The sequence below is a fragment of the Salmo trutta genome, chromosome 23 (genome assembly GCF_901001165.1).
Source record: "Salmo trutta chromosome 23, fSalTru1.1, whole genome shotgun sequence".
NCBI lineage: Eukaryota > Metazoa > Chordata > Actinopteri > Salmoniformes > Salmonidae > Salmo > Salmo trutta.
In genome coordinates, this window is record NC_042979.1 from 11,707,967 (window position 1) to 11,719,096 (window position 11,130).

Below are 11,130 nucleotides of genomic sequence, written 5' to 3' on the forward strand. Positions count from 1 at the left end.
TTCATGATTTGAGGACAGTGCCATTTATGACAACCGACATTCGGCAATATTTGCTTTAGTTTCTGTCAGGCCCATAATTCGCTCAGATCTCTTGGTAGCTGGAAATGTGTCTCCTACCTAAAGCTGAAGAACCAAGTATACATTTGGAGAATTTCACGAGTACGTCCCTACTTTCACAGTGTGAGGGGTCACCACTAGAAGGGATCCAGCTTAATGTCAGTGATGTCAAGCTTCCGCGAGAGTATGAAACTTGTCTGCCAAAGTTGGGACTTGGGAGCAGTGTTGCTATGTTCGCGGTTTTCACACAATTGGGCTACTTTGTAAACGATGTCGCGGGTGAAAATATATATGTCGTGGATTGCGAGTTTTTGGGCTATGTCTAAGTTGCACCGCGGCCGCCATGGCATTTCTCTTTAAAATATATATATTTCACTGTGACCTGCTTACTGTCAGGCAGTGACTCTTGCTGTTGTTAAGAGTGTGTGTGTGTGTGTTGAGAGCACAACAGCTATCGGCTGAGTCACCGGAGCGAGTAGCACGGTGTCACATCTTTTTTACCAGTTGCATATAGGCTATTTAGATTGTCATTATGAAGACACACTTTTTGCATAAAACAAATTAATACGCTAGAACTGATGCACATACATAAATGATGGAGGCAAAGCACTGGAAAACGACTTTGGGCGTTCTTGGGTCTCGGGGGATGCCGGAGTGGAAATTTGAAATGGAAGTTATGGAACTCCCTCGCGTGGTCTTTTTATGGGGAAAAGTCCTCAACGAAACTGACATTAGGCTAAATATGAAGAATGATACATTTGCCTATGTTGGCCATCATGGAGCCTATTAACGTATATGCCATTGTAGGCTACAATTTGATACAATAAATATGTTGAAATGACGATATCACTGGAGTCATTACAACTAAATTTGTGCCACTTGTGTAGCCTACCTGGAGCTGGCAAACCAATTTAATAAATAGCCTATTCCTATAATTCCGTTTATTATCGTTGTAGCACTGTGTTATTATGCGTTAATGGACACGATAAGTTAATTAAATTGGAAATTACCAAAGCTCTATCGCAGTTGCCGATCGATCAGTTGTTAGAACGCGTTGGATTGACGGTAACAGTAAGATTAGGCTACAGGTAAAACAAATTCAAAAAAATAAACACTGGCTGTTGCTGACAAGCATATTCAGGTCATATACATATGATTAATATTTAATTCAGTGATGATATTATGAACCCATCCTCAGTAGCCTATTGCAGCAGGCTGTTGGAAAACACAAGCGCTTCTTACCTCTTAATCGCTTCACTATTCATGTTGAATAAATTAGTCTGTTAATTTGAACTAAGCAAGCTGCTAAATCGTTCAGTTTACATCTTGCCTAAATCTTGTCTAGGCTACTGTAGACTATCTGAAATGAGATGTAGGCATATCAGGGGCTATCGGCTACCTGCCTTTATCCAAGCAAACCATAGCAAAATTGAATTACAATCATAAACCCAGGACATTAGACTTAACATTTGGCACATAATAACAACACAATTGCCAGAAAATAGATTTCGAGATCCTCTGACCAACTTTCATCACTAAAACTCTTCTGTCTGATTTATTTAAGCAATAAGGCCAGAGGGGTCTGGTATATGGCCAATATACCACGGGTAAGCACTGTTCTTTGCAAGACCCAATGGATACAGCCCTAAGCCGTGGTATATTGGCCATATACCACAAACCCCTGAGGTGCCTTATTGCTATTATAAACTGGTTACCAAAGTAATTAGAGCAGTAAAAATACATATTTTGTCATACCGCTGTTATACGGTCTGATGTACCACGGCTGTCAGCCAATCAGCATTCAGGGATCGAAGCACCTAGTTTAGGGGATTTATTTACCATTATAAACCTGGTTCTAGCCCTGAATTCAGCTAATCAGACCATATACCATGGGTATGACAATTATTACTTTTTACTGTTCTAATTATGTTGGTAACCAGTTTATAATAGCAATAAGGCACCCTTAATAAGGGCAAATTATATTTTCTCATGCCACATATTCCAATTCCTTTATTATGTCATGTCATAGCTTGCAATAATTATTATTTTGAGGAAACACTAATTTAGCTTCTAACGTCGTTACTAGTTACTATGTTATTTATTCTTAGTTGGCTCGATAGCATTATGGAAAAAGGGTTTATTGTATAAATATGGCAATTCCTCTCATGCTGTGAAAAAGAATGTGGGCGGGTTTTGTGTAGTCATTGGGCTAGACATTTCAGCTTGACTTGGCAACCCTACTCGGGAGTGTTCAAAATCATTCAGTTTTCTTTTGATCGAAGTAATTGTTCATTTTTCTTCTCACAAAAATGTTGACGTTAATTAAGCTTATTCCAAATTTAACGAACGCCCCCACCTCTGTGCCTTGTTTTTTTATAAATGTGGCTGCACTTGTCATTCCGGGACAGTCCTGTATCTCAGCCTCTTTTCAGTTGTCCCAACTTTTCTTTCTACAAAAAATGTCATTTTGTCAAGCAAGACGCAATCAATTAATTCAGGCTACAAGAGTGTAGACCCAATGACAGTCGCCGAATGTCATTACACCTTTTGGTGTTTTGTAACGGATGTCTCTTTCCATTCATCAAATAACTCGAGTCCACAGTCCACTGGATGCTGGAATTATTTTGGAGTGGACGGACGTGTGTGGGATACGGAACACCGTTTGAGCCAGCTGGAATACAATAACTAGCTAGCTGGCGAGACAACTAGAGCGAGACTGTGACGTCACTTTGATAGAAACCGAATCCCGTGACCAGTGTGAGGCGATGGTGCGCTGGTCGTCCCTAGTTACCACAGCCACAAAGTCATAAACCCCGCCTATTTCTACAATTATCTTCTTAATTCAAATGTGATTGTAAACCTAACACTTAAATTAAGACCAAAAAGCATTTTTGTTTATTGATAACGTTGACTTTTATTGTATATATCTGGTGTTTTTGAGCCATGTATTTGCAGATTGACAGACAGGTTAAAGGTCAGTTTAGTAATTTAGCAGTTTATTCCAAAATGGCGTAGCAGTCGGATGTGTGTTTGTCTTGTCCCGTGTAAATAGTAATTTTCCTATTTTTTTTTGTATGTATTTTAATCTCACTTTCCATCGACGAACTGAATATACTTTCCTGCAACACGCCTCACCCATTGTGGTACGGATCTGCTATTTCTATACTTTAGAATCGGAACCCCCATCAATAGCTAGCCAGCTAACTAGCTACTAGTCAGTCAGTTAGCCACTGCTAGCGGTCTTCACCGTTAACTCGGACACCAGCCAGCTTCGGCTCGATCAATACCTGCCAGTTCGCACAGCGCGATATCAACCCAGAGCATATCGGACTGCTTTTTCTCTACCTCATCACCGAATTCTTGCCGCAAGTCCTTACACCGGATCGCCGCAGCTAGCTAGCTGCATTCGAGTGGCAACTGCTGGCTAACGCCTCTGTCCCGAGGTAAGCACCAGTTAGCCTTGAGCTAGCCTCGAGCTATGCCCATCTCCTGACTAGCCAAAGAGGTCTACCAGCTAACTCTTGGGCTATAATACCTCTTTTGCCAATTGGCCTGGACCCTTTATTGCCGACACGGAGCCCCGCCGATCCATCACGACTGGTCTGCCAACGTAATCGTCTGAGGTGGTTTCAACAGGCTTTTCCGTTGCGACGTCGCCGAAGGTCCATCTGCTAGCCCCGGCCTGCTATCTGTCTGAATCGCCGTGTCTCAAAACCTCAAAACAAAATCTCTCTCATCGTCACTCAATGACTAGGTTTATCTCCACTGTACTCACATCCTACCATACCCTTGTCTGTACATTGTCTTGAATCTATTCTTCCACACCCAGAAATCTTCTCCTTTTACTCTCTGTTCCGAACGCACTAGACGACCAGTTCTTATAGCCTTTAGCCGTACCCTTATCCTACTGCTCCTCTGGTGATGTAGAGGTGAACCCAGGCCCTGCAGCCCCCAGCACCACTTCTATTCCCCAGGCACTCTCATTTGTTGACTTCTGTAACTGTAAAAGCCTTGGTTTCATGCATGTTAACATCAGAAGCCTCCTCCCTAAGTTTGTTTTATTCACTGCTTTAGCACACTCCACCAACCCTGTTGTCCTAGCCGTGTCTGAATACTGGCTTAGGAAGGCCACCAGAAATTTCCATCCCCAACAACATTTTCCGACAAGATAGAACTGCCAAAGGGAGTGGAGTTGCAATGTACTGCAGATATAGCCTGCAGGGTTCTGTCATACTATCCAGGTCTGTGCCCAAACAATTCGAGCTTCTACTTTTAAAAAATCCACCTTTCCAGAAACAAGTCTCTCACCATTGCCACTTGTTATAGACCCCCTCAGCCCCCAGGTGTGCCCTGGACACCATATGTGAATTGATTGTCCCCCATCTATCTTCAGAGTTCATACTGTTAGGTGACCTAAACCGGGATATGCTTAACACCCCGTCCGTCCTACAATCTATGCTAGATGCCCTCAATCTCACAAATGATCAAGGAATTTACCAGGTACAATCCTAAATCCATAACCAGGGGCATCCTTTAGATATCATCCTGACCAACTTGCCCTCTAAATACACCTGTACTGTCTTCAACCAGGATCTCAGCGATCACTGCCTCATTGCCTGCGTCCGTAATGGGTCCGCGGTCAAACAACCACCCCTCATCACTGTCAAACGCTCCCTAAAACACTTCAGCGAGCAGGCCTTTCTAATCAACCTGGCCCTGGTATCCTGGAAGGATATTGACCTCATCCTGTCAGTAGAGGATGCCTGGTTGCGCTTTAAAAGTGCTTTTCTCACCAACTTAAATAAGCATGCCCTATTCAAAAAATCTAGAACTAAGAACAGATATAGCCCTTGGTTCATCCCAGACTTGACTGCCCTTGACCAGCACAAAAACATCCCGTGGCGTTCTGCATTAGCATCGAATAGTCCCTGCGATATGCAACTTTTCAGGGAAGTCAGGAACCAATATACACAGTCAGTTAGGAAAGCCAAGGCTAGCTTTTTCGAACAGAAATGTTCATCCTGTAGCACTAATTACAAAACGTTTTGGGACTCTGTAAAGTCCATGGAGAATAAGAGCACCTCCTCCAAGCTGCCCACTACACTGAGGCTAGGAAACACTGTCACCACCGATAAATCTCCGATAATCAATCATTTTAAAAAGCATTTTTCTATGGCTGGCCATGCTTTCCACCTGGCCATGCTTTCCACCTACCCAGGCCAACAGCTCTGCAGCAACTTGCCCAAGCCCCACCTACTTCTCCTTCAACCAAATCCAGACAGCTGATGTTATGAAAGAGCTGCAAAATCTGGATCCTTACAAATCAGCTGGGCTAGACAATCTGGACCCTCTCTTTCTAAAATTATCAGCTGAAATTGTTTGAACCCCAATTTACTAGCCTGTTCAACCTCTCTTTTGTATCGTCTGAGATCCCCAAAGATTGGAAAGCTGCTGTGGTCATCCCCCTCTTCAAAGGGGGAGACACTCTAGACCAAAACTGTTATAGACCTACAGTTGAAGTCGGAAGTTTACATACACCTTAGCTAAATACATTTAAACTCAGTTTTTCACAATTCCTGACATTTAATCCCAGTAGAAATTCCCTGTTTTAGGTCAGTTAGGATCACAACTTTATTTTAAGAATGTGAAATGTCAGATGGTATAAGGTACAGTATATACATATGAGTTGAGTAATGTAAGATATGTTAACATTATTAAAGTGACTAGTGATCCATTTATTAAAGTGGCCAGGGATATGCGTCTCTTTGTAGGCAGCAGCCGCTCTGAGTTAGTGATTACTGTTTAGCAGTCTGATGGCCTTGAGATTGAAAAACAGTGTTCTATCTCTTGGTCCCAGCTTTGATGCACCTGTACTGACCTCGCCTTCTGGATGGTAGCGGGGTGAACAGGCCGTGGCTCGGGTGGTTGTTGTCCTTGATGATCTTTTTGGCCTTCCTGTGACATCGGGCGCTGTAGGTGTCTTGGAGGGCAGGTAGTTTGCCCCCCCGGTGATGCGTTGTGCAGACCACACCACCCATTGGAGAGCCTTGCTGTTGAGGGTGGTGCAGTTGCCGTACCAGGCGGTGATACAGCTCGACAGGGTGCCCCTGATTGTGAATCTGTAAAAGTTTGTCAGGGTTTTAGGTGACAAGCCACTGTTGTGCCGCCTTCACCACACTCTGTGGGTGGACCATTTCAGTTTGTCTGTGGTTTGTACGCAGAGAAACTTAACTTTCCTCCTCCAGTACTGTCCCTTCAATGTGGATAGGTGGGTGCTCTCTCTGCTGTTTCCTGAAGTCCACGATCATCTCCTTTTGTTTTGTTGATGTTGAGTGAGAGTTTGTTTTCCTGACACCACACTCCGAGTGCCCTCACCTCGTCCCGGTAGGCTGTCTCGTCATTGTTGGTAATCAAGCCCACTACTGCAGTGTCGTCTGCAAACTTGATGAATGAGTTGGAGGCGTGCATGGCCACGCAGTCATGGGGGAACAGGGAGTACAGGAGGAGGCTGAGCACGCACCCTTGTGAGGCCCCATTCACCACCTGTGGGCGGCCCGTCAGAAAATCCAGCACCCAATTGCACAGGGCGGCGTTGAGACCCAGAGCCTCCAGCTTAATGATGAGCTTGGAGGGTACTATGGTGTTAAATTCTGAGCTGTAGTCAAAAATACGGGGTAGGGAGTGGGCTATTTCATTAAGTTTTTCACTCACCACGTTTATTGCGAAAAATGTCTGTCCTCACTCTGGTAGCCTGTTGACAAACATTAAGAATAAGCTACGTGGTGAGTTGATGCCTATTCGGCAGCTAGTTAGCTAGGTGAATTGATCGTTCTACTTTGTATGCATTGTTTGTTGGCAACCTTGTACTTTACAAAGTGTTTGGACAGATTCCTGTTGGAACGTTCCACAAATTATACTCATCCCACAAAGATTTCTGTTTTTATCATTGTCCCATTATTTTTGTATCAGGTCTTTGCAGGAGTTTCCCTGCCTGCATGAGAATTTGGAGGGATCCATGCTGTCCCTCTCACAGAAGAACAAATGGAAAAAGAGAGAGTACTTTGGCGAATGTGGGGACACGGAGACCACCCCTGACGAGCTCATTCAGCAGTGGTCACCACCTCACAAGCAGCGTGTGGTCTGCAAGGGCAAAGAGAACGAGGATAACCAGTTTGTGCTTGCCAGGCGACCAAGGACAAGGAGGGAGTTTTCAGGTGTGTGTGTAGCCATGTGTTGGGAGGAATACAACAAGCTTAGAAAAACATAGCTAATTATCTGGAATTCTTTAAGAATTATTCTGTTTCAGGGAAGTCAATATTTGAGCAAGTTATTGATCGTTTGATGTTGTTTTTATGGCAGGCTTGTCCTGGGACAGTCTCCCAGATGAGTTGCTGTTGGGAATCCTGTCCTGCCTCCCTCTGCAGGATGTCCCGGGTCTGCAAGCGCTGGCATCGCTTGGCGTAAGTCTTGGACCATTCAACTGTCTTTTTAAACTACTTACATTGCAGTATTTCTGCTTGAACATCTTAGACATCACACTGTTTTTCTAACACAGGCAAATAGATCAGCAAAATGTATCGGAGTCTGTCATTTAAGTCTCTGCATGTTTTTGTGCCTGGCAGGTTTGATGAGTCTCTGTGGCATAGTGTGGATCTGGTAGGGAAAGCTCAGCTAGATCAAGCTCTTGGGCAGATGCTTACGGTTGGAGTACTGGGACTGCGCTGCCCCCATACCTGCATTGGAGAACCATGTTTCACCCACACACAGTAAGTCCTCATACATATAATGGGGATACAGAGGTTTCTGTTGTAGGTAAACACAGACAATCCTATTTGTCTTATGTCATTTTGTCTGTTATTTCAGACACCTGCATGTCCATCACATGGATCTCTCCAGCTGCACTGTCACTACCCCGGTTTTAGATGACATCATCTCCCGTTGCAGGCTGCTAGAGAATCTAAGCTTGGAGGGACTGGAGCTCTCTGACAACATCGTTCAGTGAGTAAAGAAGACAAATGCTCTGTTTACAATGATGATCTGTTTTATAATGATGTAATGTTTAGACGGCATTCAGAATGACTCTAAACAGTCTTCCTCTACCCATCAGGTCCCTATCTCAGAATACTGAGCTGGTACGGCTCAATCTGTGCGGCTGCTCTGGATTCTCCCCCGACTCGCTTAGTCAGATTCTCAAATCCTGCTTACGGTAAGCTTAGTCTTTCAATTTCTATTTGTTTTATTTGATTATTTTGAATGTGTTAATGTCTTAAGTATTTCTGAATGATAGCGTAATCTATTTAACTTGCTGTTTAAACCATGATCTGTACATTGGTAAACTAATACAGAACGTTGTTGCTTTCCCTTTTTCCGTTCCTATACCAAGGCTTGAAGAGCTGAACTTGTCGTGGTGTGACTTCAGCACTGATCATGTGAAGGCTGTTGTCAGTAACCTCCCCTCCAATATCACCCAGCTCAACCTCAGTGGCTACAGACAGAACCTGACTATGGAAGGTGGGGAAAACCCTGTGGCATTGACCATTTTCCCTCTGCCCATATATGTATTGACTGTTTGAATATCTTTATACTGATAACGATGAGTTAAGTTGACCAATGCCTCTTTTCAGATGTGAAAGACTTGGTGGAGAGATGTCCTAACCTCGTACATCTGGATTTAAGATGCGTTCGTACTGCATGTCCTGAGCTGGGCGGACATGTGGATCCACATGATTGCTTTGGCCATGACATTATTTGAGGTGGATACTGTACAGCTACTGTTTCTTCATACCATAATCTCATTCTGATATCTTGTCTGTGTATTTGTGTTAGTGACAGTGTTCTGATGAAGAGCTCCAGTTTCCCCATCCTCCAGCAGCTGCGGTCTCTTAGACACTTAGCTTTGAGCCGCTGCTACCAGATTCACCCTGCTGCCTTAGCGTAAGTCACAGACAAGCTCTCAAGTGATAATATGAATGCTTTAGTAGTGTTGCTTTCCTTAGCTGCCAATTTCTCTCCTTTTTTATTTTTATTGTTGCACTAACTAAGCCTGTTTTATTTCAGTGATTTTGAGAAGTTCCCAGAGCTGCAGACGTTGGAGGTATACGGGCTGGTCCAGGACACCTACCTGCCAATCCTGAGTAAAGGCTTGCCCCGTCTCCAAATCAACAGCCGGCCCTTCTCAGGCGTGGCCCGTCCCACCGGGGCCACCCGGAGGGACCGCTCCATGTGGGGCATGACCTGTCGGTTGGTGTTCAGGCCCTAGCCATAACGCCTTCCTAACGCTGTCACTAACATGTCATAACTCATTTCTGTCTGATGTGGTCATGATATAGGAGGAATATTAGCTACTTTTAGTGTATGAATATTCCATAGAGCCTTCTGCAATTTGTTGTACACTGACACCAGTTGTTCTGATGAAGATGCCTGTTTTGTTGTGCTTTTGTCAGCACATATTTTTGTTTTGTAATGGTGGGCATTGGTTCTAAGTTATTATTGTAATAGGACATGTCCTTCGGATGCACAGTAGTGAACATTTTAAATGCTGGTAAATTGCAATTCTCCACAGTAACGCGACTTGAATACCATGCAACTGAATTCATAAGATTTTAAAGTGTTCCTGTTTTAGAAATATTTTAACCCTGATAATGTTTACATTTACATTTTAGTCATTTAGCAGACGCTCTTATCCAGAGCGATTTACAGTAGTGAATGCATACATTTCATTTCATACATTTTTTTTTCTGTGCTGAAGACAGCTTGTAACTTTCAGGGAAATAACTTTTTATTTTTTACTTGAGATAATCATAAATTCTGACTTATAGGCTGCTGATAATGTATCCATAATCTGGCCAATTTATTGACTTCCGAACATTCCAAAGACAGTAAACTGTGCAGAACTTAAACGTTATAGATTGATAATGTTTGTTCATTCTGTAATGTTTTACCAACTGGATAATGGCACATCAGTTACTGTCTATCAACGGTAAACAGTGTTTGCCAGAAAGACGAGGAAGATTTTGGTCCGAGTTGGATTATTTCATAGGTGCACCACCGTTGTAGCCGTCAATCTCTACCTCATGATGCAATGGTTGGAATTCTCTTTTTAAAGTGTTTCTAAAATACAAATCTGCATTTGAAGCATTTTAAATAATGTCATTTACTTGATCTGTTTTATTTTAAAGGGAAGAATCAATGATGTTACAGTTTACATCAACCTCTACTTCCAAATGAAATTTTATTGGTCACATATTTAGCTGCTGTTATGGCAGGTGTAGTGAAAATGCTTATGTTCCTAGCACCAACAGTGCAGTAGTATCTAACAATACATACAAATATAAAGGTAAAATAATGGAATTAAGAAATGTATAAATATTAGATTGCTCAATGTCGGAGTGGCATTGACTAAAATACAGTAGAATAGAACACAGTATATACATATGAGATGAGTAAAGCAGTATGTAAACATTTAACCTGTTTGACAGAATAAAAGCAGAGGTGGTTATAATGTATACAAAAGTCTAGATCCGTTGGCATTTATGTGGAAATACAAATGTAATCTTGTCCCTAAATTAGGTACGGAATATGAGAATGTGCACTACACTACAGGCATATAATGTACAAGAAAATGGTAGCCTCTGCCACAGGGGGGGGGCACTAGCTATGTAAGTCGCTCTGGATAAGAGCGTCCGCTAAATGACGTAAATGTATGGATCTGAGCCATGTTTGGTCTGGTTCCTGTTTCTGCTCACATTTGGTTGAGATGTTTAAGAAAATGTAGATCTTTTTAATTCATGCATTGACAAATAAAGATGCCCTGTCAATGTATAAATACATGTTTTATTTAAAGAGTTCTGTGATCATGTTTTGATTTCATATCGTTGTATACTAAACAAAAATATAAATGCAACATTTTCAAAGATTTTACTGAGTTACAGATCATGTAAGGAAATCAGTAAATTGAAATAAATTCATTAGGCCCTAATCTATGGATTTTACATACCTGGGCAGGGGCGCAGCTATGAGTGAGCCTGGGAGGGCGTAGGCCCACACACTTGGGAGCCAGGCCCAACCAATCAG

General features: G+C 42.7%; 1 pseudogene; it reads left to right on the forward strand.

Moving 5' to 3' along the window:
- Positions 1-3,150: 3,150 nt before the first annotated feature.
- LOC115159349 (S-phase kinase-associated protein 2-like) lies at positions 3,151-10,901 on the forward strand (annotated as a pseudogene).
- The last annotated feature ends 229 nt before the right edge of the window (positions 10,902-11,130 follow it).